This window comes from Pezoporus occidentalis, unplaced genomic scaffold (genome assembly GCF_034315485.1).
Source record: "Pezoporus occidentalis ecotype Australia unplaced genomic scaffold, CSIRO_AGI_Poc_V1 ctg30, whole genome shotgun sequence".
In the NCBI taxonomy this organism is placed as follows: domain Eukaryota; kingdom Metazoa; phylum Chordata; class Aves; order Psittaciformes; family Psittacidae; genus Pezoporus; species Pezoporus occidentalis.
In genome coordinates, this window is record NW_026914941.1 from 2579751 (window position 1) to 2607366 (window position 27616).

A 27616-nucleotide genomic window follows, 5' to 3' on the forward strand; every position below is an offset into this window, starting at 1 on the left:
CAAACACCAGTATGTCAATAGATATCAACTGTAGCTTTATACAACATCCACTATCTCTGGATTTTCATCAAGCAGCATTTTCTGTTCCCCTCCAGTTTTCTGACCCAGAGATTCCCAGGGTCACAAGTAATCAAAACTCAGTTCATTGAAGGTTACAGTCACTGTGAGGAAAAACTGTAGCATGCAGGCTTAAACTGTTTGTATCTAATTTTTAGATTAGTGCCCTAACGGGTGTGCTTCTTTGTCTCAGTTCTTTCAGCATCTATATGGACACACAGAATGGACATTGAATTCCACTTTTCAGCACATAGCTGTCTGGCAAGGTAACTGCTGCTTCTGGCTAACATTTGCCTAATTGTACACACAACAGCAGTAGGTTAATAAACTTGTGAGGCCAAAGTCAATGTTTCAAGGGAGGACCTTTCTTAAAATGGCCAAAGATAGACAATCAGCCAAAAGATAGTTATTTTTGTATACAATGGGAGTAAATTAATCAACTTCTTTCCTTTTCCATTTTGACAAATTTTGAAACGACAAAACCTTTCTTTTAGTACAAATACCTTTTTCCCAAAGCAAAAATATGAACATTTTTACATTTACAAGGAATACAATTTAAATATTATGAGCATCACTTAAAATGCTTGTAATGGTAAGAAGGGAAGGACATGACCCCAGTGAGAACACATTCAGTGCTGGAGGTTCTCCCTTGCCATGTCAGGAGAGCTCACATGGTGAGGCTGTCTGCCAGGGAGAGATGCAAGGGGGAGATCCAAGGGAGAAAAAGATGCAAATCAGAAGGACAGAATAGGAGGGGAGGATGGCTAATTATCTGTCTCCCTCCAAATCCCTTTCCCAATCTACTGCTGTAATGACAAACTGACCTTAACTGTAGCTGGAAGTTAGTATAAGTGATACATTGGATTTAGCATAGATGCATTTATGTGGGCAAATAAACAGACTGAGCAAGTTGGGCTTCATTCATATGAAATTAACTCTTTGCAAACTTTCAAAATGAAAATTACTCCTTTTGTTAAATATATTTAAATTTTGAGCTGCAAAGATATTGTCATCAGTTCTTAATTAAACCTTTGTAAATTGGTAACTCTTAATAAATTATATTCCACTTAAATCAAATGTAAAATTTAAACTTGGGAGAACAGGTTGCTATGTTATGCCATATTATATTGGTAACAGTGTTTGGCTTTGCCCTGATGTCTGTGTTTGGCCTGCAAATTAAAGATCTATTAGTATTCCATGTTGACCTGGCTGGATGGAGTGGCATTAACTAGCTTTGACTGGCAGCCTCCAGTTCTTGACTAAAGATCTGGTAATTGTGATGTTAAGACCCTGAAGCAGAGAAGTGTAAAGGTCAGAAAACTTATAATGTCCCTTACGAGCTCGTGGAGCAAGGATTCCCAGGAGATTGCCTGTCTGTTAAGTAAGAGTACAGGGAGAAGTGGAATAGTCGCATGTGAAGGAAGTATAATGTAGCCATGTTCGTGTATATGAATAAGAAATCTTCTGCTCATTCAGTGTTTTGTGCTGGCTCCCAGAGCACCTTTTATTTTCTTTCACATTTTTACAGGTTAGCATCTCTTCTTTCTTCAGGTCTATTTTTTGTGAGCCCTGCACCTTGCATTCAAAAAAGAATAAAAAAGGGTACAATTCTCCTCAGGCGAGGTTTCTGCCTACCCAATAATTCCACTGACATGCTGCTTTTGGAGGTGCTTGCTGTGCATGAGTGCAAGATTTTACAGAGGCAGAACAGCCCAGGAGTGCTGGAGGCATTCTTCTAACGAGCTGTCCAGGTTACTTTCAGATTCTCTATTTTATATGCCTTCTTGATTCAGGAGAAGCCAAATACAGGGATTTCCCGAGCACTTCTTTCCATGCAGATTTTACAAGAGTTTTAAGCCTGTTTTTTTCCTGAACTTTTTAATTCTTTATTTTTCAGTAGTAGTAGTAATGGCAACATATCATAATACATGAATGTTCATATCTCTAATATTTGGTATGGCGATTTGGTTCCAAACAATGTACCCAAGTTAATTTCTTATGTAACTATTTTGTTGTCTTTTCAAAAACTGAAAATAAAGTCTGCTTTTCCATGGGTCATAGAAAAGCAAGGAAGCAGATGTTAATATGCTGTTTCCTTCCTTTCCTACAAATCCCACAGTGACAAGTAAAGCAGAAGCATTTTCATGTAGGAATATGAAGCCTTGCTAAAACTTTGTTTTGAGCTCTCTAACTCAATTGTTTTATTTTTACTCTGCATGTTTCCTGACAGTGTCAACAGCTGGTAGAATCTAAATATATTTCTGAAGTGGAACTATAAGCAAGGATCTGTTTTCAATGTAGTTTAGCAACTGCAACTCAGAAAATAATAGTAAAGTCCTACAAGGACAGCTGTTGAGGCTCTATTTCTTCCTCAACTCAATGTGATTTTATAAGAAGTTCTACAAAATGTGATTACAGCATTATACAGTGAATTTTGTATGAAACTGTCATTACTTCCCTTAGAAGATGATTGCATAGATTAATGCTTTAATTCATCTTTTATGTTGAAAGTAGATGAGCAACACAACTGGAATGTGTACTTGAAAATGGAGAAAAATTTATAGGAATTTGAATTTTCTTACCGAGAAGTTTAATGAACCAGAGAAGCAATGATTCACTCAATAAATTGAATAAAACTGTATTTTCCATAGCTATCACCTGTTATTTCACTCCTCTGGAGGGGAAATATTAATCTGGTTTTAAGGCAGTTGATAGGGAAGGAAAGGAAGGACAAAGTGCATTCAAAGCTGGCATTGGAACTAACATTGGGTTTGTAATGTTCCCATGCAAAAAGTAAACAGGAAGCCCCCTGCCCAGTAGACATCTACAAATGTGATTCTCAATGGAAACTGTTATTTACAAAAATGATAATTTAAGTTTAACAGAGCTAAGTAGTTAATATAAATCTAAGTCTCTTTTTCTGGTTGTTGTTTATGAGCAGATTTTTATTTTTATTTAAACCCAATTATTAATAGTTAAAAAAAATCGAGTTTTTGAAAGAATTTTAAACTCTTCAGAGATCACGAGTTGTTGACTAGGTATTGACTGCTGGAGGTTGGGATTTTGTGGTAAATCAGATAAGTCCCACAGCAGTAAGCCCTTCCAGCACAAATACTTTCGTGTGTGGATTTTACTTCCCTTTTGCAAATACTGGTGCATAGTACTTTGAAATTAACTTTGCACAAATGTGCATGCCAATAAGTTAGTCATTCGAATGTTCATGAAAATCAAACGCCCCAAAGGATGTGAGCATGGCCTAGGAGAATTGATTTAATAAAATCAGCTGAATATTCAGATATACTGTTTTCCTCAAGAAAATTTTTATACTGTGGACAGAGCCGTAATACTAACTATTTTGATAAGTACCTCAAACTCTAAAGTGATGTCTTTGCCTGAGGGTCTCATGCATTTAATCACAGCCAGCTTATGGGGAGATTTGCAAAAAAAAAATGTGGTTGAAAATGGCATATTTTACATGAAGTAAAACCATCTTAGATGCTTAGAGCTTGAGTGAATGCAGTTACACTCACTTCTCTGTCATCCCAAAGCCCTTGGAGTCTGTCAAATGCTACTTTCTCCCTGGTTGAAGTAGCAGTGGAACAATTGCACGTGAAGTCTCCAGCCCAGGTTCAGAACTGGATGAGGTTCTGAGAGTTTTTACTTGGTTTTGATCATATCCACTTGGAAAAGCTTACTTTGGAATAATAACCTCTTCTGAAGTCCTGGTACTTTACATTTTCTTAAAGAAGCAAATGGCTGCCTTAGCTAAATTTTTGTTGTTGTGCTCACACTTCTGCTCCAGCTGTGGTTAGCAATCTGTGCATCTCGTACATCTTTCAGCTGTGAGGCCCTCCAAAAAAAGTCTAACTGAAGTCCTTTTCCCTAAAGATGATAATAACTCATCCCTGAAAAGCACATATTTTATTCCCAGATTCTTCTGCTGTTTCTTTATATGTAAGGCATTTAACAAAAAAAAAAAAAAGTGTTGAAAGATAGATAGATACAGTTTCTCTTAAAATTTATTAATTTTGTGATGGTGAAATCTCAGTTAGCTCTGTTAGTGGGATTCAAAGTGCTAGTCTTAGGCCAGGTCCATGATCCCAGATTAAGCTTAAAATTTTCAGAAATCATGTTAAAATATCTGGTAAAACATAAATATTATGTTTTAATGACACACTGGTATAATTTGGCAGCTGATCTGACAGACCTCACCAACCTGATCTTGTTGATGATGTCCCTGCTTGTTGCAGGGGGATTGGACTAGAGTCCCTTCCTACCAGAACTGTTCTATGATTCTATCCCAATAGTTTTCACTAAATAATATCTTTTAATGGGCCCAAAATAGAGCTAACAATGACAAATACATGAGATTTGACAGGACTTCTCTGGGTGTAAAAACAAAAAATAACCCTTAGTTATGAGCTAGCAGCACATAGAGAGTTATTGCTTATTCTACCTGCAGTAGATTTTGTTGTTCTTCATAGATGTCTCACATTTAAAAAACACTTAATTGGAAATCCAAAAGTGAAGAAAGCATCCAGATACCTGCGCTCACTCTCTCTCTCTCTCTCTCTCTATATATATATATATATATTTGCTCTTTAAATATAAGCATAGCTTTGTATTGTGGTTTAAGAGGATTTAAAAGTACAGCCTGAAGGATCCCTTCAAATCCCTATATAATTAGTAAGTTTAAATTTAGATAAACATGCATTAAAATTTGGAATTATCAATAACTTTTTATTTAAAGTCCAGATATCAAATTAGTTCTTCATCTCCACTGAAAGTAACCTTAACAGTTCTAAGTTATACTCATGTAATATTTCACTGGAATCTACTTTGTTACCCAGCACCTGGAAACTCCTTCCAAACATTATCATGTTTCCTGTATAGAGCTGAAAAGAATGACAAAAATCTGGAAGCGTTTTTATATCCCATTTTCTGTATCACCTTGTATTTGTCCCAAGCTGTTATGTAGAGATGTAAACAAGGACTTAGGTATGAGCTCTCTATGCTGAACTTGGCGATTATTTTTTAAGGCTTATGTGAGTTTTTAAATAGAAAGCTTGCAGAGAGCTTCTGTTGTTCAGCCCACGTGCAAATGGCTTTTTAACATTGCTCTGAAATATCAGTTGCACAGATCAATGAAAACAGGGTTAAAATGAAATCAAAGACATTGTGGATACAATTTGTTCGAAAAACTTTCTAAGTGATACTCAAGATCATGTCCTTTCACAGGAAAACTCTTCTTCAATGTTTGCCATGCAGATGCACACCATGCGTGCCATGTATTCTCAGAAATGACCAACCAGTTTATCCTGGTACCGAAGATTTTATCCATGTTTTTTGATTCATGTGTTGTCATCTAAACTGATACTAATTTAGTGCTTATGTTCTCTTCAGTTGCAATGCCAAGTATATGCTTCTCCCATTAGAATGCAGCTGCCTTCCACATCTGGAACAATAAGGCTGTAAACAGCTTGGGGTAGTCTGTGCAGGGCATGATGTGCCACCATTAAAATACATTTTAACTATGGATTACACAGAACTACACCTTCTTTTATTAAATTCTTGAAACAGTATTAAATTTCTTGATTTTTGTCCAAGAAGCTTCTAAATTCTGGATGGTGGGTTAATCTGGTTTTGCATTTTGTTACTTGGTGTCTGATACGTGTCTTGTGTGGTAAATTCAGTCATGCTAAGAAATGAACCACCTTTTTAAACAGCAGTAGTGGCATTATGGGATACCTTATGGATTTCATAATCATGTATCATTCTGGACTACATGATCATTGGTAGGTCCCTTCCAACTGAAACAGACTGTCCTATGTGAATAGAATACTCTAGATGGCTGGTCTGAATCATGGAAACACATTCTTGACACAATTAAATCTCTTTAAAAAGGAATAAAAAATCAGTCACTGCAAATTCAAACGTGGTGTTTGCAATTTAGCACATTAAGTGAGAAATTGGTATTGACAAAGATGTATCTGAGAATAAATGGCAGATGTATAAATCATCTTCGAACAAGTACTGATGGCTCTTTTATTTCACTTCGCGCTAGGTCATCCATTTAGATTTAATGGGTTTGTGTCTGAGGCATGTTAACCAATATGGTAGCTGTTGCTGTACTCTTTTTAAATCATAAGCATGTTGTTCTGAGACTCCTGCCAAAGTAGATTATGAATTCAATTCAGATTGTCTGGGCTTTGTGATTTTATTTTTTTTTCTTTTAATGTCAACTACAGACGTGCCAATAAGGCATGATGAATGACGGTGGCTCATACACGTTTATGGCTAGAAGCAGTTTTAGTGCTGAGCTATTAACACGTACCATCAAAGAGATAGATGAAATAAAAGTAAGTACAGTCTGTTTATCAGACAGAGTCCAGACATGAAGGCAGAAACAGTTATGATTATGAAACCTCTGTGTGAAGAGGGACTGAAAAGAATCACCTATAAGAAATGCAAGAGTAGGCTTAGCAGGTATAAGAAACAGTATAGATGAGTTGATTTTGTCTGGATTTTACACTGGGTGTATGTTTATAAATTACAAGACTTAAATTCTTTCTTCTGTAGTTGAAACTATGCTCAATTCTCTTGGAAGAACTGAAGCATTAGAAATCAGCCGTGTGCTAAAAGGTATAAAGGAACAAACTACTGCTAGAAATGAAGCATTCATCAGCTGTCCTGTGAGGTGATTTTGTACATTTTCTGTAATATTTGAATAGTAAATTAAGACTGTTTCTGTGAGGTGAAATAATAATTTTTCTTTGCCTGTACTGTGGGGAAAGGGAGAGCCATAATTCTATACAGTAGATAGTGTTGAAGCAATTGTGATCACTAATCTGCTTGCAGTGCTTGCAATTTGGTAGAATGACAGTGAAATGTAGTGCAGAAAGCCCTTTCTTCATGCCTGTAAGGAAATTAAAATATCGTGATATGAATTTTCATTGCATGCTGCATTTACCAGGAGTTTTCCCTTGTTTTAACCATAATAACGTGACCTTGATTTCCTAGATTTAGGATTTTAGTAGTTCCTTTTGCTGAATTTTGATGGTCACAGCAAACAGTATTTGCACACTGAGATGTACCAACCTGCAAGCATGTGGCCAGCTGACCCAGAACACAGAAACACAGAAGTTCCATACAAAACATCTGAGTCTGAATGACCTTCTCCTGTATAAAAGACATAAGGATACCTCACGCTGAGTTAAAGGCAAATGAAATTATTAGAATTATGTTCTCTATAAATAGCTGTAAAGAGACCAGCTGTATCTAGCAAATGTAACATTTCAATGCAGATATATTTCATGGCTAGTTACTAAATTCCCTCATGCAAAATACAAATTAATAAATGGGCCTAAATATCACACTGCACACCTCAGCAGAGTTGTTCATATGTCCTTTCATATTTTATATGGAGGTAAAAAGAGGATTTGTTGAAATTTCAGCTATCATAGTCTTTGTTTAGCGTAATACCACAAGAGCTTTCCTGTATTTTTGGTTACTGTCACTGATTATAGCTTTGCTATGTATTGTGAATTTTTTCAAAAATGTAAAGGTCAGAAAAGAGGAGAAATGGTACAACTGGTCATAAGAAACTTCTTGTCATTGTCAAGAACATCAATATGATTTTACTGATATTATGACGTAGAAAACAGGGATCATCAGATTGATAAATTTGCTGCAGGTGAGTTGAGGAGTTCCTTATACAGAAAGAGATCTTTCTTAGTATTGCTGCTAATTGTTGCAATATGTGTCCTTTGGTAGCCCTTTTGTCATGCTTTGTTGCTTCACGATGGCATATGTAAGAGCACGGTAGGACATCGTATTCCAGAACTGTTTCTTATAACATAATTGAAATTCAAGTGTTCCGGTGTTTGTGTTCTTTTTGTGAGTATGGATCCCTGGTATATGTATGAAGTAAAATGATTACAAATTCATGAACAAGTGTATTTCCAATGGCATCCAATTATTTCTTTCACTATTCGCAGAAGATCACTTAGAAATTTCTAAACAAGGAGAAACAGATTTGTGCGCAGTCTTTTCTTGAGCAAAATTTTTGCCAGATGGAAAGCATATCTGGTCAGTTCCTCACCTGTTAGAAACATTTCCAAAGTGTCTTCAAACTGTACTTGGTGCTTTACAAGAAATTCATTTTTCTTTAAAACTATTCTGATACCTTTATTTTCTTTATCCTTTTGTTAAGCTCTCCACATACAGGATTAGCTATTTTAGTGTTTGGATGTTGGGTTACTTTGCTAATTTCTTGTGACAAACTCTCATTCCAGATCTGTTAACAGCATCTTTTGAGAAATATGTGTAATCTACCAGCGTCAGGTATTAGCTTAGTGGTTATCCTTCTTTAAAGCTTTGATTTTCTTGATTCCCTGGGACACAGTTAGTGTACTTTCTGAGTATAGTCTCACCATATTGAACTTATTCTCCACATTTGAGATTCCTTTCTGTTGTCTTTCTGAAAGGAGGAATACAATAATTATTACTCAATTCAGCCTGTATGATGGAGTCTGTTGGTTGGTTACTGACAGCAGCATTGCTTACTACAAGAGCTAGCTGCAAGATACCATCATATTTTCAATAAGAAGACAAGCTGTCATTGAATAGTAACTGAGTCACATGTTTTATGAACAGCACATCTGCATGGGTAAAATGGACATATGCATCTTATTTTTTAACTGTTTGACTAATGAATTAATCTCTATCCTACCACTTGGAACAAACAAACAAAAAAGTCAAAACAAAGAACTGCCTTACAAAATAGTGGAAAGCAGCTATCAAGGTTTAAGATATACATGAAATACAAGATGATGATTAAATTGTGTCTTTCATCTCAAGAACATTTTGTACTTTAGGGAAAAACTATAACATAATTACTGTATTTTATGTCACTAGGGTATGTTGCTTTTTTTTGGGAATCAGTGGTATGCCTCCGAAAGACAAAGTTGTCTGCAGAGATGCCCTGTCTGCTCATACAGACTGTCTAGCACACATTTATCCAAGAACTGCATGTAATGGAAAACATACAGCCATGATACCTGGATGATCGAAAATTTTATGCAATTAAAACAGCAATATTCTTTATATTCTCAGCAGAGGTAAATCACTTTAATTATAAACTATATTTGTTTCATGTAAGATCAGCTACTTTCAAGCTGAGAATCATTATCTTTTTCAGAAAAGGACTTTTACCACTTCTTTAAAAATGAGATTCATATTTTAAACAATTATTTCCTTAGAACTGCTTAGACGTGTTGCATTGTTCTTGTTTCCAGGATAACCTTTAAGCCACTGATTCCCAAATTCATTGGATGATAGCCCATTATCTCCCATCAACATTTCTCAGGCTATCATGGATCCTTATCATAAAACTTTTAATTGAAAATGTTCCAACAGGGGTAAGATTTGGAGGCCACCTGTGGAATACTCGGTAAGGTATTGAAAACATAATCTGGTAACTACAGCCCTAAACAAAGAAACTTACAAATAAGAAGCTATTTGGCTAATAATGGGTTTACTTGTAGCTTTGGGGCATTTCTGAAGTGATATGCTAAACTGACTCTCTAAAGCAATTAAATTCACTTCTGAAAAAATTAAGACTCACTCTCCAGCTGTCACGGCATAACCAGAAGGCAATGGCTATCATGGGAAAACTAAACTCTTGCTTCTCCTGGGCTTGTCTTCAATTATACACTGGCATGTCACAAGAAAGACGCTTGCTGAAATTTATGAAGTTTTATTCTAATTTATCTTGGGTTTTAATAACACTTAAAGAAAATATTACAATTTATTTGTGGAACTGGATTCAAACCCCACTGTAAATCGTTTACCTGGTCTGGTTTTTTGTGGATGTGTGAATTTGTCAAGTTATAGTGTGACAGACAGTATTCGGTTGAGTTCTTTGTCCTAAATTTGCATCTTATTTCTTTTATAAAGGAGTGATCAAGGAAGGTGACACTGTCTGGAGAGAGGGGAGATAGTGCCTTTCCTAGGCAAACAGTGATCGTTGTCTGGGGAGATTATGCCAGGCAGAAGAGAGAGACAGGGTCATAACAGCAAGCTGGGCACTCACAAAGGATCTGTAGACTAAGCAGTGCAGGGAACAGATTTCCAGGCCTTGACAGCCTTCTAAATAACCTTCCTTGATCAGCAAGGATTATTAAGATTTTGGTACTATTCAGAAAGGTGCACTATATTCTTAAACCAACCTGGAAACATGGATATATCTGGGCACTTGGTTTAAAGTTGCTTTTGTATTTGGACTTACTTAGCTGGGCGTGGACTTACTTAACTATTTTGAATGTTCTGTATAAAAACATATATTCAAATTTATTTTCTGTTAACATTTTGAATTAACTGTCTCTTAGTCCTTGTAAGAAGAACAACGTGAAACCAAAACTACCTAGAGGACTCAGTACTTTAGAGTTAGATTTAATATGTTGTGAAGTCATTAACATGCAAGAATGAGTAAAACTGAAATTTTCAGCTATGTCTATTTTTACACCACATTCAGGGGTTTGTTTGGTTTGTTGGTTTTGTTTGTTTAATGGTGGTGGCCTTCACAATAGTTCATTGAAAAGTGTGGTGGTTTTGTGGTCCTTTTATTTTCATTCTGTTTGACTGGATCAATATAAATCATAAAGTTTCAAAATTTTCAGTCGGTGATATTCATACAGAAGCAGATCTGAAGCTTTTTGTCTATGGAGTATAATTGAGCTAAACTATCAGTCTCACTTCTGAAACTGGGCTCAAAAAATCAGATTAGGAATTTTTCAGTTTATCTACCTGTAATTTGATTTGTGCTTCTTGTTCAGTTTTGCTCAATTTTTCCTTCATTTTCCCCTTGCCACCATAGAACTGTCATACAAGAACAGCATTTTTATAGCCTTCTACAAAGATACTAGACATTGAATTTATGTAGGTATACATCTCAACAGTAAGCTGCTTTTACGTGAGATGATGATAGATAAAAAAGATGAATCTGGTGACTGCTCACCCACGTTCATTGGAAATCATCGGAAAACATTGAATTTCTTTGTTTTTTCTCAGCTTAGAGATGAAGATGGACGGGCTGTTAGCTTGACCATGCTTTGGTTTTGGAAGAGTCTCTTGAATTGCCATTGATCAAGAGATGGATAGTCATTTACTGCATCAGAATTCTTTAATACATGGTTTGCTCATTCTAATCTGTTTTGCTGTGTTATGTTTGTAACTAAGTCTGGGTGTGAAGAATTAGGAGCTCATGAAGCTCATTATGCTTCATTCGATTTGAAAATTAAATTTTGCAATTTGAGAGTTGTAAACACTTTTGAGAAGCGTTGATTCCTGTAATGGAAAACAACATATTCCTACTATGTTGTTAGGAAATAAATCTATATAATGAATCGTTAATAAGTCATTCAATATGTTGTGCCCTTGGGCTATTGATATACCAGGAATAGTACCTGTATTCTGGGAAAAATGTGCAATGTAGAAATCTTTTCTTCTTTTCAAGACATGTAACAATTTGAATCTTATTAGGTTTGTAATAAGCCACAGCTATATTCAGCTTTTTCTTCTTATGATAAAGCTTCTCAAAGACAGATAGCTTTCTGTCAACTAAACCTTGGCACATTTGTTGCAGCAGTGTTGAAAACAGAGGACAATTCTATTAAGTACCACACTCTCCAGTATGCATTGCATATATTTTCAGTATCCTTTAGGGTCTTTGGTTGAATTGTTATTAAATCAAATCAGACTTTAAAAAGACTAGACACTAGATAGTCTCCTGCCCATGCACCTTCAAAGCTATGCATGAAGTATTTATTAGAGGAAGGCTGAAAAGAGAAGACCACGTTCTTTTTCCAGAGGTCTAATGTGGAAAATTAATATGTTATCTGTGGATTCCAGTACAATTTCTGCATATCAATGCAGTGTAAACTTGCAGAGATGCTTCAAAATCTGTCTTTTCCTTTAAAAAAAAGTTGTATTTTGTGTCTGTTCACGTGCACTCCCTTTTAAGTATGTTATTTAGTAACTGGAATCAGTAGGTGTAAGAAAGTTTAAGTGAGGTACTAATTCTTTCAATACCTGGTATATAAACTGAGAGCTGCTGTTTTACCAGAAGTTTCTGAAATGCTCATACTTGGAAATTAGATAATTAAATCTTACTAATTACTTACCTGGAGTTAGGAGAAAGAAGTATGTCCTTTTTAAGTTGGCTCTGGCTAAGTTGTCAGGAACCTGGAGTCTTCCACTTTAGGAAGTCATTTTACAGCCTCTTTCTGATTTTTATTGGTGCTTTTTTTCTCCTTTTAATTTTAAAAATAGGGGTAGCAGCAACGTTCTCCTTTGGTCTTTTCTGAGACTAAAATTCTGCAGATAGTAGTTACTCTTAAAATAACTGTAGGAGTTTTATTTATTCCACGGACACTGTTCTTTTCCAAATACTCTATTAAGAAAAACAAGGAAAGCCCTCTCAGCAAAAAAGAACAAAACTGTGACAAGCAGAAAGACAGATATCTGTTGATTGTAAATCTTGCAAAAATCATATGTTCTGAAATTCACAGCAGTATTTCCTGGCTGCAGAACTGGATTTTATGTTTTGTCTCATTTGTTTGTTGAGGGGTTTTTTACTTGACTGGAATTATGGAATTCCTCAAATATACTGAGTATATAGTTCTAGAGCTGCTAACTGAATATTTCTGAACTCAGAGATAAGAAACATTATTTGCATCTCATAGAAAAAGAAATGTCACACTTTTAAAATCTATTAAACATAGTTACCTTTCTTAATACATGCAGAGAGAAATTTTTAACCATCAAGGAATCCAGGATCACTTTAGGATAAAATTTTAGAAGTAAAGAAAAAGAAAATCCCTTCAAGTAAATGGCAGTTTCCTTTGAAAGTAAGTGATTGGGGTGTCTTTGCTGATCTTCCACAGAGCAATAAGAATATTACCCAGTTAGAACTTCACTTAGCTTAGAAGCAACAAATCATTAACTGTAACTTTTCTTTTTTCTAATTTACAGATTTTAACTTTAGCATTATGTTTTACTTCAGTTCATGGTCAATAACTTCCATTCTGTTGTAAGATTCTGTCACTGATGTAAAGCTTGCTTCTGTTGATCCTCAAAAAAGTTTTTGTAAAGTCCAGTATAAAAACAGCAGAAGACTAATAGCTAAATCACTGCAATTATCATTATTATGATTAATACTTCCAGTCTGAAAAGCTGTGCTATAGGAAAAAACACTCCAACTCTTTACCTAAGTAATGAATGAAAGAACCTGAAATTAAATGAAAGAGCATGCTTACTCACTATTGTGTGACTGACCAATATATTGTCTTTGAATTGCAATAAATTAATATAGTCAGTATAATTCTGAGTAAAAATGATCCAAAATAACGTAGAAGAGGAAATGTGAATAGTAATTTCATGCTGTATGGACAAATTATCTTAAATAAATTAGTTTTCCAAACTTTTTCCTTGGGATCTTGCTTCTCCGCTCCCTACTTAAAGAAATATTAAGGTCTCTGTGGTACGATGAGTGAAAGTCATTTAAGACTGTTCAATGCTTACTTGAGTTAAATAATCACAATAAGCCTGGGAGAAAAATCTTCACATTTCTTATCAGTACCGTATTAATTTTTGGTGTACAAAATATAACGTACTAACCTTGAGAGAATTTAAGCAGAACTATCCTGTTGACTGTATTCTGGCATTCATGGTAAAAGTTTGTCTAAGATATTTCCCTAACCATTCTATGATTCTATATTCCTTAAGATCTCTGCTGCTGAAGACCCTACAGTTGTTCAGGTTTCCTATAGTCTAGGGCTTCATCATTATTGTGAGAAAGGTTTCCCCTTCCCTCCCTGGTCTAAACATACCTTTTCTCACTGCAATTTAAAATGCACAAACATAAAAACTAGATTATTTCATTTCTCTTTACAAGGGCCTCTGAAATTCATAAAGAACTAGGTCTTTCAGCTAAATAGTAACTAACTCTTTTCTACTACATATTCTCTTGACCCCTCAACTGTCTCATTGCTCTCCTCCATCTATCTCGTGGAACACAATGTCTGAAATGCCTGTTTAAACAGAAATTCTATCCATGCTGTGTAAATAGGGTTCACCTCATATATCTTGCAAGTATTAACTCTTGTTTGTAGATCCCACTATGATATTTGCCTTCAACAATATCATGACATTGGCTCATGCTTTGGTCACAATCTAAAACAATGCCCAGATTTTGTTCTGAAGAACTTCTGTTTAGTCTACGATTCTTTACTGTGTGTTTGCAAAACTGATTAGCTATACTTTAGTAGCTCCTTCGTACATTGAAATTTCCTAGAATCATAGAATGGTTTGTGTTGGGAAGGGTCCTTAAAGATCAATTGGTTCCAACCCCCTGCCATGGGCAGGGACACCTTCCACCAGACCGGGTTGCTCCAAGCTCCGTCCAGCCTGGCCTTGAACACTGCCAGGGATGCGGCAGCCACAGCTTCTCTGGATAACCTGTGCCAGTATCTCACCACCCACATAGTAAAGAAATTTTTCCCAATATCTAATCTAAATCTACTTTCTTTCATCTTAAAGTCAGATTTAAGCTGAAAGTCCCTCCCCATATTTTTTGTAAGACCCCTGAAGGTATAGAAAGGCTACAATAAAGTCTCCCTTGAAGCCTTCTCTTCTCCAGGCTGAACAAGCCTAGCTCTCTCAGCCTGTCTCCATAGGAGTGGTGCTCCAGCTCTCTCATCATCTTTGTGGCCCTCCTCTGGACTTGCTCTAACAGCTCCATGTTCTTTGTGTTGGGGACCCAGAGCTGACAGTTCTCCAGGTAGTATCTTAGGAGAGTGGAGAAGAGAGAATCACCTCCCCTGACCTGCTGGCCATGCTCCTTTGGATACAGCCCAGCATACAGGTGGCTTTCTGGGCTGCGAGCATGCACTGCCAGGTCATGTTGAGCTTCTTGACAATCAACACCCCCCAAGTCCTTTAACTTGCTTTTAGAAATGTGTAATTTAGAAATGCTTTCAGAAATGTGTGTAATGTTACAAAAGTATGTAAGTGGGATTAATGTATGTTAGTCAGTATTAGCTCTTAAGTCTAAGCACAATGCTAATAAAATCTGGGGAGCTGTTGAGTTTCAGTGTCTTGCCCTTATTCCAACAGACTGTTTAAAATGTTCTTTGAAATAAGACTTTCAAGTTGCATTGTCAGGCTGAATTCAGCAGTTAAGGACAGAAGCAGATCCAAGGCTCCTTCACAAGAAACTGACTTCTGGCCTCTCATTCTGTGCAAGAAACTGTTGGGTTTGTTTTGATTTTTTGTTTTGTTTTGCTTTTTCTGTTTGGCTGGTTTTGGGTTTCGAACACGGCATGGGACGAAGATATTAGTTAATTGTACAGGTTAAGCTCACATTAAAAGGTTGTCTTCCATTTGTACAAGCCAGGTTTCAAGCTAACAATTGACTATTGTAAGCAGAGAATATGCACAAGGTATAAACTGCAAAGAAAGAAGCCTTGTGAAAGGAAGATGGGCTTGAGTCATTTAAATGGCTATGCCTAGGCATTTCAGCTTCTGACTTCTACCTAGGAGTTCTGTCTGTCGTACACTAACAAGCTGAAATCTTCGACTGGGAGTGAATGCTTATATTGAGTCATATTAACTTGTGCAGCTATTCAGTATGTAAATTGGGGCAAGTTGCTATGGTAACCTGCTGCATAAAACAGCTATCCTTGCAAGCTGAACAGGCCCAGGATGTTGAACCCCATGGTGTTCGGGATCCGCTTTGATCCCAAGGAGCCAGTGTCAGATACATGGTGAAGAGTACAATACTGCACAGCCATCCTGTGCTGTGTGTAATCAGTCAGCATTTTTTCTTTGTGCCATGAAACCCACAACCTGCTCTTCCCCTGCATGAAAAACACCAGACACGCATTTATTTCTTAAGGATTTTGTTTTTCTCTTATGCTGAAATTAAGGCAAATGGTAATTTGCAACAATTAACTGTTATCTTCAGTGTTTTGTAATGAGAGAACTCTTCATAGTTTTTTTCTAGTGAAGAATTAATTATTTTGTGATTACATAAACTTCTCCATTATTGTCCTTTCATATTTGTTCAGAAGTTAGCCTACCAGTCATCTATTTTTTAGATTTGCCTTAGTCTTTCACTGCAATAACAGAAGTCAGTTCTATTTAATTTCACTAGAAAAAAAGTGCGTTTTTTTTTACATATTTGAGGCAGAGTGAGCAGACTGCATTAGTATTTGAACATTATTGGGTTGCCCAAGGAAGCTGTGAATGCTCCATTGCAGGTGGTGTTCAAGGCCAGGTTGGACAGAGGCTTGGGTGATATGGTTTAGTGTGAGGTGTCCCTGCCCATGGCAGGGGGATTGGAACCTGATGATCTTAAGGTCCTTTCCAACCCTAACTATTCTATGATTACACAGAAGGCTCTGGAATGGTTAAAAGCACAGCAATGCTGTTAAAGCACATCATTCACACCTTGACTTTAGGAGGAGCAATGTTTATAGAAAGGCTTAAGGTTTAGATCAAGAGAAGTACCAAATATAAAATAAGGCAAGCAACAAAACCACCTGATGAACTGGTACAGAGATTACCTTCATGATACTCATTTTTCTTTCCAGTCTGTATAATTACAGCTTTTACTGTGGAGAAAGAGCATTTTTGTGTTTTTCATTGAATTTGCAGTACAACCTGGGGGTTGTTTCCTTTTCAACCAAACTGCAAAGTTTTCTTGCTAACTCACCTATATAACCTGATGTCATTTTCAGAGTCCTTCCAGTATCCATGTGCCTTTTCTGAAGTGTGCACATTCCTCAAAGTCTCACTGGACGCCTCAGTAGGCTGGAAGCAATTTCAATGATCCTTTTAATCTTACTGGGAATACAGGCTTAGAAAGGCCTTCCTCTGGTGAGGCTGGTTCTTTAAATTTATCAAGCTTCTTTTTAAAACAAATATATTCTTCACTTTGCTGAGTTCCCCTCCTCTCACTCTCTCCTTACCCCATGAGAAGGCTGCTTCAGAATCTCAGCCTTCTGGGAGTTTTAAACCAGTTTCTTGTTTGAAGCCTGAATTTCTTCTTTGCTTTAATGCTGATGTGGCAACACTATCAGGAGCTTTAACAGCTGCTTTTTTTTTCTTCTCCAGTAGTTGCTATCATTAATATATTTGTAAATAACAGTTGCTCAGTCAATAAATAAACTTTATTGTGTATTTAAATGGATGCTTAAAGTAATTCTGGAGCCCAAAATGGTAACAAATTTTAGCTTGATTTCCCGTTAACAATTTAGCTTGAGTCCCGCAGCTCTGGTGAAAGCAAAATGTGCTTGGAGACTTATGTACAGGCCCATTCTGTTAAGACAGTAGCAGCTAAATTGCTCGTAAGATGTCGTGAACATAACAGCACCATTTCCTCTTCTTTACGCTCCTACATCTCCCTCACAGGCTTAGTGTCAGTCTTTAGAAGCAATCCATGCCTCTCAACAGTGTCAAGATAGAAGACTAAAACATAAGAAACATGACAATAAGATACCTATGAAGAACTGTGACTCTTATGATTTCCATGAGTGCCATCAGGGTTGACTGTGGATCTCAATATTTCTACGTATTTACACTTTCCTTATTACGTGTGTATAATTATCCTTCAAAATCAATGCTCTGTCACTGGACAAAACTTGAGAACCTGGTACATATTACAGTGTATTCTAACTACAGAAGTTTTGAGAGAAAATTCAAACCACAAGACTGAAAGTTACTCTATTCTGTTGAATTGGTGCAAACAAGTGTTTAATTTACTCATTTAATTTATAACATGGTCAACTTTAGAATTAATAGATCTAGGAAGAAAATCTATCAGTTTATGTCTTCAGCAGCTTGAAGACAATGATGGATTGTACATATTTCTGGTCTTAAAAGGCTCTCTGAAAAATGTTTTAGATTACACAGTTCTGTGTAACCTTTAGTAGGAAGTGACTGTTACCTTACTTGCCATTGCATGTGCTGTTTTTCCAGTTTCTGGAAAGCATTGTAATATTGCAATTCACAGCACTAAGCTGAACATGGCTAAAGGCTGAATGAGTGACAAATGTCTCTGGAAACATTTAGGGAAAGATATCTTTTTCACAATGACACTTAAAAGAAAACAGCTTTGAAAAGAGAAAAAGACAAACTTCAGGACGTTCACTTTTTGTCAGAAGAAATAGATAGATTTAGTACAGAAAATCTCTCATCTAGTAAAAGAAAAATAAGTTTAATTGTTCTAGTAATTAGTTATATTTCACTGTGTGTAACAATTCATTTATACCCCATTATGTCGCTTTTTCTTTACACTAAATACACGCACTGTTAAAGGAGATGTATTTCTTGTTCAACAATGGAAGATCTTATATATTTATCTAAAATAAGGTAAAATTTGTCAAATTTTTCAACCCCCAGAGTTCAAAACTAGGCTGCTTTCCCTTTATTTTTTATGAGATATAATCTTCTATAATCATAAGTTAACAAGTTAGCATCTCTCAGGATCTGAATTCTAAATGATAAAGAATATGAGTCTTCAGGAGCCCTAGATATATAGATGGACATAGGCATAGATAGGTAACAGTAGCTATACAGTTCTGTAATCAGGTGAGTTTGGAATTCAAATACATTTTAAAATACCTGATCCTTGGATTTTATTATTTTTCCCAGAATGATTAGTGTTTAAGTGAGGTGCTCAGTAGCATGTGTGTTGGTTTGCTGCTGATTATTTTTATTTGAAAAGTGCCTGCCTTAAGTCTCAGCTTCAGGAAAATGGAGAAGACCTGGTTTGTCAGTGAGGGATTGCAATGGCTTGGAAACCTGGCCAAAGAATTTTCTGTGTTTCATTTTTGTAACTGTTCACATTTACGTTCTAGTAATGAATAAAATACTCTTTAATTGGATGCATTCAGAAGGCAGAAATGAAACTTAAGACCTATTTTTATCATCTTAAAGTTCAGTAACCAGTTTGCTTTTGGAAAAATATTTCTATCACTTTAATTTTAAAAAGAAAATATTCACATGACAGAAAGGGATTGCTAGGTCTGATCCTTATTAGTAATTAACACATAACTTAGTAAGAGATTTGATACTATTGACGTTAAAAGCTGAAGGGTGGCTTCTTTAACTCAGGAATCCAGTCATTTTCACTAGATGAAAAGTTGTTTAGAAGGAATATTTCTACAGAGCCTTATAAATATTCCACACTCATTTCTTCAGCTACATGTGCAACAAGAGTTTTCTGAACTGCTGCATTCTGTAAGCAAGAACATTTTTGAATTAAACCAGAATTATGTTAAACACAGATCTGCCAGTTTTAGCAGGCATCATTCGTATTATGATAGTTACAGCAGGGAAGAAAAAGGAAAGGCCAGCGTTTCACCCTTGTGGGATTGCCTTCATGAAGGACAGCAGAGAGATGAAAGCACACTGATATATTTGCATTAAAAATATATTTAACAATCTGTAGGAAAGAAGCCGGTAAAGAATATTTGAATACTTTCCCAACCTAATATTCATTATTTCCAACTTAAATCTCCAGCATCTGATTAAATAGCACCACTGATTCCATTAAATACGTGTGTGGAATGAACACACATTTTTAACACTAGGTTCCACAAGTAATTTTAATTAGAAAGAAGGCAAACTTTTATATAGCACATCAAATTTTATTTTCCTTCCTTTTGTTCTCAGTTGTAATTGGATATGGTTCTGGTAAAAGTCGCTGGCTGTCATGATATGTGCAATTTTGGACAAGGAAAATGTAAATAACCTGTCTAAAAGCACGAGCTTTAATGAAACTTTTGAATGCAGTTCATCAGAAAGATCCCATTAGGGATCTCTTTCTCCCCTTTGTAAAAAGTACTGTGTATGATACTATTAATAACCTATTTTTATTATTGCTTATTCGCAACAGCAGAAAATATCACATAATACTCTTTGTTTAAATCAAATTCCACCTCAAAGTTGACATTTTCTCATTTGTTACATCTGAATTTGGTTTATTAATAACAAAATAAGCATCTGAAACTTTTTTTACTGAAAAATGTATATGATATGTGTATATATATATAAACCTGTGTATAACAAACTTTACCCAAAACTTTAAAAATGGAGCTTAAGGGGCTATATTGCACATAAATGGGAGTATGCTTTTGTCAGCTCACTTTCCCCACCGGAATTTGCAGCTAAGCATTGAAGTGAGTATAAGGAGTGAAGCAGGGAGGCATAACATTGTTTAGGGAAGAAAACTGAAAGAGAAAAAATGAAATAGATATAGGAGGTAAATGCTGCAATGTGTATTCTTTTCTTCTGTCCATGCTTAATTATCTTAACAGTAAGGTTTTAACTGTAATCTTTTCATTTTCCCTCATTAAAAAAATAATGGACTTTATTCTGTACTCTGCTGCATTAGTTTTATGTGGGGATGACTTTAATATAGCTTTTGAAACCAGAAACCTCAATTCAGTATGGATATCACAAAGCAGAGTCTGCATCCAGCTTGCATGAAATCCTGACCCAGTGAAATCGATGGCAAAATTCCCATTGACTTCAAAGATGGTTGGATTTCACACCCAATCTCCTTTTTCTTTTTTCTTCAGCCTTTCTGCTTTGGCTAAATGGGATCTCTTTTCCCAGGTGGACTTCTTAATGCTATGCACAATGATCATTTCAACTTTCTTTTATAAAATGGTGACAGTCTTCTAAGGAAAATTCTGTCTTTTCTTTTTTGGTTTCTTTTTATTACAGTACTGACTTCCTCCATTAGAAGGCTAGAGTGCCATCCCCTGATCTGCTGTCTTAACAGTATCTTGTCTCATATTTTTTTCTCACAATTTAATAAGGCATGGTTTTCAGAAGGTCACTTTTTAACTACCATTTGGCTGTATATCAAGGGAGCACAAGTTTTAGATTAGAAATATGTTCCACAATGAATGCTTCTATCCACATACAGTCAGTTTCACAAACAGCTAAAAAGCAATGTATTTCAAACAAATTTCCACCTTACTGACAACCTCAATCTGCTATATTTTAATTACATGTCATGTTACCTTCTTTATACTTATTTGAGAAATAAGCTAAAAATCTTTGTGTTTATACACATTCATAGAATCATAGAATAGTTAGGGTTGGAAAGGACCTTAAGATCATCTAGTTCCAACCCCCCTGCCATGGGCAGGGACACCTCACACTAAACCATGTCACCCAAGGCCTCGTCCAACCTGACCTTGAACACTGCCAGGGATGGAGCATTCTCAGCCTCCCTGGGCAACCCATTCCAGTGCCTCACCACCCTAACAGGAAAGAATTTCCTCCTTATATCCAATCTAAACTTCCCCTGTTTAAGTTTTAACCCGTTACCCCTTGTTCTATCACTACAGTCCCTAATGAAGAGTCCCTCCCCAGCATCCCTATAAGCTCCCTTCAGATACTGGAAGGCTGCTCTGAGGTCTCCACGCAGCCTTCTCTTCTCCAGGCTGAACAGCCCCAACTTTCTCAGCCTATCTTCATACAGGAGGTGCTCCAGTCCCCTGATCATCCTCATGGCCTCCTCTGGACTTCTTCCAACAGTTCCATGTCCTTTTTATGTTGAGGACACCAGAACTGCACACAATACTCCAGGTGAGGTCTCACAAGAGCAGAGTAGAGGGGCAGGATCACCTCCTTCGACCTGCTGGTCACGCTCCTTTTGATGCAGCCCAGGATACAGTTAGCTTTCTGGGCTGCAAATGCACACTGCCGGTTCATGTTCATTTTCTCTTCAACCAACACCCCCAAGCATCTAATCTTTGGTGTTATTTTTGGCATTCCATTTAGAAGCTGAATTGCCCATTCTTGATTCATTTAAGTTTTTTTCCACTAATAACACCACCATATTTGAGGCATGGTTGTTCCTTAATCAACATAGAGAAAGCTCTATTTACTGCCTATCTAATGTTTTATCTATGTTATGCCTTCTCCCTAAGTGTTATAAGTGCATGCATGTTTCTTTAAGGATTACTCGTTTCCTTACTGATTAAGGCTAAGGCACTTATTAAGAACCATTGGACCCAATGTGCAGACATTTTATTTGCAATGGTTGCTGAGTAGTTACAGATTTTATTTGCTGTAAATCAAGTAAGATCTTTTTATAACTTGTAATATTATGAACTATACTTGTGATTATAGTATTAATTGTAGAGAAATGAAGCCCTAAAGTGTTTGGAGGTTTTTAATGTCATCCAAAATAAGAGCTTTTCCATAGGCTTGAATAGCTCTTGTCAGTTCATCAAAGGTAGTAAGTCTAAAACTTTTGCTTTTACACTGAGCTTTTTTGCCTCAGAAGTGCACTTATTTAACAGCTGAAGAAAATACATGGATAACTCAGTAATTTGAATGCATTATAGAAGACTGATTTTAACAACAATGGGAGTAGATACTGAACCCTATTATGTAAAACATGCTGGCTACTGTATGGACATGAAACTCTTAATCATGCTGCTGACAATAGTCCTAAGCTCATAATTCTGAAATGCTTCCATTCTGCTAGCTTTTAAACTTCCTTGAGTAACAGAAAAAAAACCTCTTATACCTCTAATAGTAGCATCTTGTTTTGTCTTTTGGCTCTGTTTGACTCCAATTTCTAGGGGTTTTCCTTATCAATTTGTCTCTTTTTTATTCCCCCCCCCCCCCCTTACTAGCTGTATAGGAAGTGATTCATCTATTATTTTCTCCATTCGTTTTTCTGCTCCCTTCACTCATTTTCAGGCATCTGTATGTACTCTCCTTGTCATTTATTTTTACTTTTCTACTAATGCAGTGAAAGCAATCTGCCAAATGTTTTTTAACATCAATCCCCAAAAATGTTACCCGTCACAATTTATACCCTTTGCAGCTATCCAATATAAAATTCTGTGCCACAGGCCTGATTGTTAAAAATTCAGATACTCTGATGAAATCTAAATGTAGCCAGACTGTACATAAACCAGTAATGTTCTTAAAACCTCACAGATAAATCAGTACAGTTCTTTAAAGTCATAATTTACTTTTCTATTATAAGCTGTAAATATGTCCCTGCAGTTATAATATTTAACTAATTTGCAGTTATATACTTATGAGATGCTCTTACTGTCTAAATATGTAATTTGACATTTCAAAAGTTATTTCTATGGTTCATGCCCTAAATACCTTTTTCTTCCCATGACACCATTTTGTGTTCAACTTCAAATAATTAGTGTATTTTAAAAATCATACATAGTTTTTCATTGACAGTCTACAACAGATGAACACAGAGAAGATGGCAGCTATCATGCAAAACCAATTCAATTTATTGCAAGCAATTCATTCATCAGACTGGTTAGCAAAGGAACTCATAGCATAGGTTGTTCAACTTTTTCTTTATAAATATAGGACAATTCTTTACAAACCCCCATCAGCAGCGCATGTGCTGCTCCCAGATGAAGCTCTGTGTGTTCCTCCCACTTCTCTGCACAGAACACGACTGTGTCCACACCTTCCCAGCTCTTTCCTGAAGAGCTTCCATCTTTTTTTTCAAGTTTGACTTGCTCAAGTAAGATATGATTTTGACTGTTGCATAAGAAAAAACATGGTCTTTGTATTTCATGTTGAGTGTGAGAATGGGAAATACAGGAATCTGTTCTAACAACATTGTCTTGACTGTGCCTGTGTCATCAGCAGCTACAAAGAACTTCTCTATAAGCAATACTTTCACTTACAATTTGAGTGCAGGTACTAAATAGAAGCAATAAATCTGGGGCTTATAAACAGATGTTTTAGAAGAACAGTCTTAATATTGCCTCTGACAGATAAACAGTGTTTGAAGAATGCTTGAATTAGTACAAACTACCCGTACTTCTATTTATATTTTCTTTTTTATCTTTGAAACCATTCTTACTCTTCTAAATCTGTCCCAGACATGTGCAGAACCATAGCTAGCAGCGAGCTGAGACTTCCTGACATTAGCTTGGTTTGTTTGTTTTTTTTTTTTCATTTTAACAATTCTTTTAGATTAAGAAAATTATATCCTCTGAACAATAAAGTGTGATGTATACCTTCACCAGGACTTTCAGCTTTTTTTCTCATTTCGGTTTTAAAAGCTACCTAGTTTATGGGATAGGAGCTGCATACCTACCACAGTCTAAGTACTAACTACAATAACACTGTAACAATGTATTAAGCAATGAATGGAATAGCTTTCAATTTTTTACCATGGTGATTTTCAGTTCCATAGAAAAGTTGAATTCTAGGCAATGGACAGGATTTGTGAGCATTTTGTTCAACAGCTTTTGTTTTTCTGTGCTAGGAATAGTTGAATGCATTCGCCCATTTCTGCTTTTCTTGTAACATCTGATCCTTTGCAAAGGGATGTAATCAAAAGAAGTTCTGTGGGACTCAAGGGCTGAATGGGGCTGTTCAGAAGTATTATTGAACTGTAGTTAGTAATAACATTAGAAAAGGGTTCTGTTATGTTCTGTCTTGAATATATTTTGACTATCATTTAAAGCAAACTAAATTGAAATGATGCTGCTTAATATTTGCCGTACTTATCCTGGTATGTTTGGTGGTTGCGGGGGGTGTGTTCGTGTGTGTGTGTGTGTATATTAGGTATTTTGGTCTTAGCACTGTGAAATTGCTACTAATTGTGTTAGAAATATAAGGTTTTAAATACCTTCATAATAAATTCCATCAAATTTTTCTTTCTAAAAATCATTCTGTATCCAGTTGATTGTAGTCTAATCACTGCTGTCTCTCTTAAAACTATATTACATATTCTTAGCTGTAAAAATTCCACACTAGAAAAATTCTAGGGTAAGAGCAAAAATTTAGAGATTAATGATTTCAGAAAGAGTACTTTTGATGTGTATCTGGCACGATGATTGAAGATAATGCTTTTGAACTTCATAAAATTTCAGTATTAGACAATAAAATATTCTAAACTTAGATAAAAGAGTTTCTAGGAATTTAGACTAGCTAGATTTAACTACAATGCTATTTATTTCTATTATGCATGTAGGGAAATGTTACAGAAGTTGACCTTCCGCTACCTAGCATGAGAGCATTTATGACTCTAAAATTGAGGATGTATGTTTCAACTAATCTCTGTCGTCCTCTGAGACATTTTATTTTTGCCAGCATTTACTTTAGTTGGAGCTAAAACAAATTATATCAGTAAACTGGAAACACAAGTTAATGTGTCAGGATTATGAATCATCATGTTTTCTGATTTTTGAATTTTGAATGGATGAGATCTGCTGTAGCTCTGAAGCATGGCACAGAGTAAGGATTTCAGATTAAAGTGCGCTTATAAAAACTGTCCTTAGGCATTTGCCTTGTAGATATATACATCCACTTTGAAAATTCTTATGCTTTTCTTTTTGAAGATTTTCTTATAATAAATGGAATTGGCCACTAATTCATCTTCTTACCAGTGTTCTGAATCTTTGTTTTCTTGCTTTCATAATACATAAAATAAGTCATTATAAAACATTTACCCTTTTGGCTTATTACTGGATTTTCAGTAGTGAAAAAAAAACAAAAGTTGGAATTTACGTGTATTGTGACTTAAGAATAATGGAACAAACAAAATGAAAAATACTAGCTCTATGGAATACTTCTTTTCCTGCAAATATAGTAAAGCATTTGAGACAATTTAAGAATTAAACTGTATAATAAAATTCAGATTAGCTTCAGATACTGGTGCACTGCTGTTAGGTGAGAAAATAGTTTTTCCAGCTGTTTGAAGGATAGGATGATACAATTTAAAATTAAAGTACTGTCAATCACACTTGGTTTCAGTCCGGGAGGGAAATTACAGTTGCGGCAATATCTTACAAAACTCTTTGATGTTTTGTAGAAAAGTATTTTTATATTAAAATTTTGTATTGATTTCTCAAATTTATATTAGCATGTCAATTTAAAGTCTGTCATGGTGTGAAAATTATGCATAAAACCAACAATGGCTGGAAGGATTAGCCGAGTCAAGTGGAGAGAAAGAGTCTTTTAGTGTGCTACATGGACAGGCTTGATAGTCTTCCACAACATTTCCCTCTTGACCAAAACTATAATCCTCTTCCAGAGTTTGACTCAAGTGAAATGCAAGGAGCTTCAAGTCTCCATCTGCCGTCCTCAGGGAAGGTATTTTTCTGTTTCATTGTTCCTTCAAAAAAAGGAAGATGAAGAGGAAGTGAGGAATGGGAAAAAAAATGAGGCAGAATAATTTCAAAGGTCAAACAAAAAAAAGAAACTCAGGAATCCTCATGTCAACCTTTCTGAAGTTAATTGGAAAGTTGGTATGACATCTGCAATAGTCACTCTGACATTTAAATAAGTTTTTCACTTATGTGTTAAGTGAGTAAGTTCTGGTTTATTCTTTAACATTCCATATGTCTGTGCTCTGAACACATTTTGAACGGTGTCATTAATGACTTTTTCTCTTAGACATTCAGCAATTATTCAATAAAAGGGTTAAAAAATGACAATACTTAAAATATAGCATCTATGTAACAGGCTATATTAGATAGTTTAAAAATCTTTGATAAAACATAAGTATTAAGCTTTTATACAAAATTAAGTACCTACGTTTTTCATAGCTAAATAACATCAGTCAGTTGTGCTGCAGGCTATAGTGTGTGTAAAGTACAACATAAGCTAGATAAAATTTGTCCCTGTTATGTTTATGTCATTATGAAATACAACCTAACTTAAGGCTTTTATTAATGTAGATTTCCCTAGTGACTTTCATGAATGAAGAGACGTGTTCTGATAGTGTTTTGTATCATTTAAGTGAAATATAGGACTTTCAGTGTTAGAGTGTGGAATACTGATTTCTTCTGAATGAAATGATCTTACTACAAAACATGTGTGCTGCTAATAGAACCTTCCTGATATTAATTTCTGGCTGAAAAATGGGTATTGATTCATCCATTGATCATATTGTGCAAAAAAAAAAAAAAAAAACAAAGAAAAGATATAATATAGTTTATCCATAGCTTGAGATCAAATTTCTACTCAGCAATCACATAAGTTTCAAAGTTCAAAAGTAAATTCTGATTTTAAAATATTTGCTCATTATTTACTATTTCCTGTATTTCCAATTATACAGGTAATTGTGCAGACAGAGATCCTTTGGGTCAACTTGAAGTAGATCATGGTGCACTGAAAGACCGAGATTAAGGACAGCATTTTCTGCTTTTTAACAAGTTCCTTAGTTTTGATTCTGGAATTTGCTAGAAAAGTTCAAAATTAAGAAGATGACATATTGTCCTGGGTTCAGCAATAGCAGTTATTTTTCTCCTTCTTAGTAGCTGGTGCAGTGCTGTGTTTTTTGACTTTCAGCCTGGGAAACCAAGACACATATAAATCATTATTATGCAGGTAAAAAGGAAGTCAGTGCTTTCAAACAGAAAATACTGGAGTAAAGCTGCCTGTTTTTCTGATTATCTTTGATTTTCTGAATTTTTTGGTATTTCAGTTTCTCTGTAAGTTCCCAGAAATCTTGGATTTCTGAAAAGATACA

General features: G+C 35.6%; 1 long non-coding RNA gene across 1 annotated transcript in view; it reads left to right on the forward strand.

The window, feature by feature from the left end:
- Nucleotides 1-27353, forward strand: part of LOC134168122 (uncharacterized) — a 154024-nt gene extending 126671 nt beyond the window's left edge. Inside the window, exon 5 of the long non-coding RNA XR_009966436.1 lies at nt 27203-27353. This is a non-coding gene — a long non-coding RNA (uncharacterized LOC134168122). The remainder of the gene's footprint in view (nt 1-27202) is intronic.
- The last annotated feature ends 263 nt before the right edge of the window (nt 27354-27616 follow it).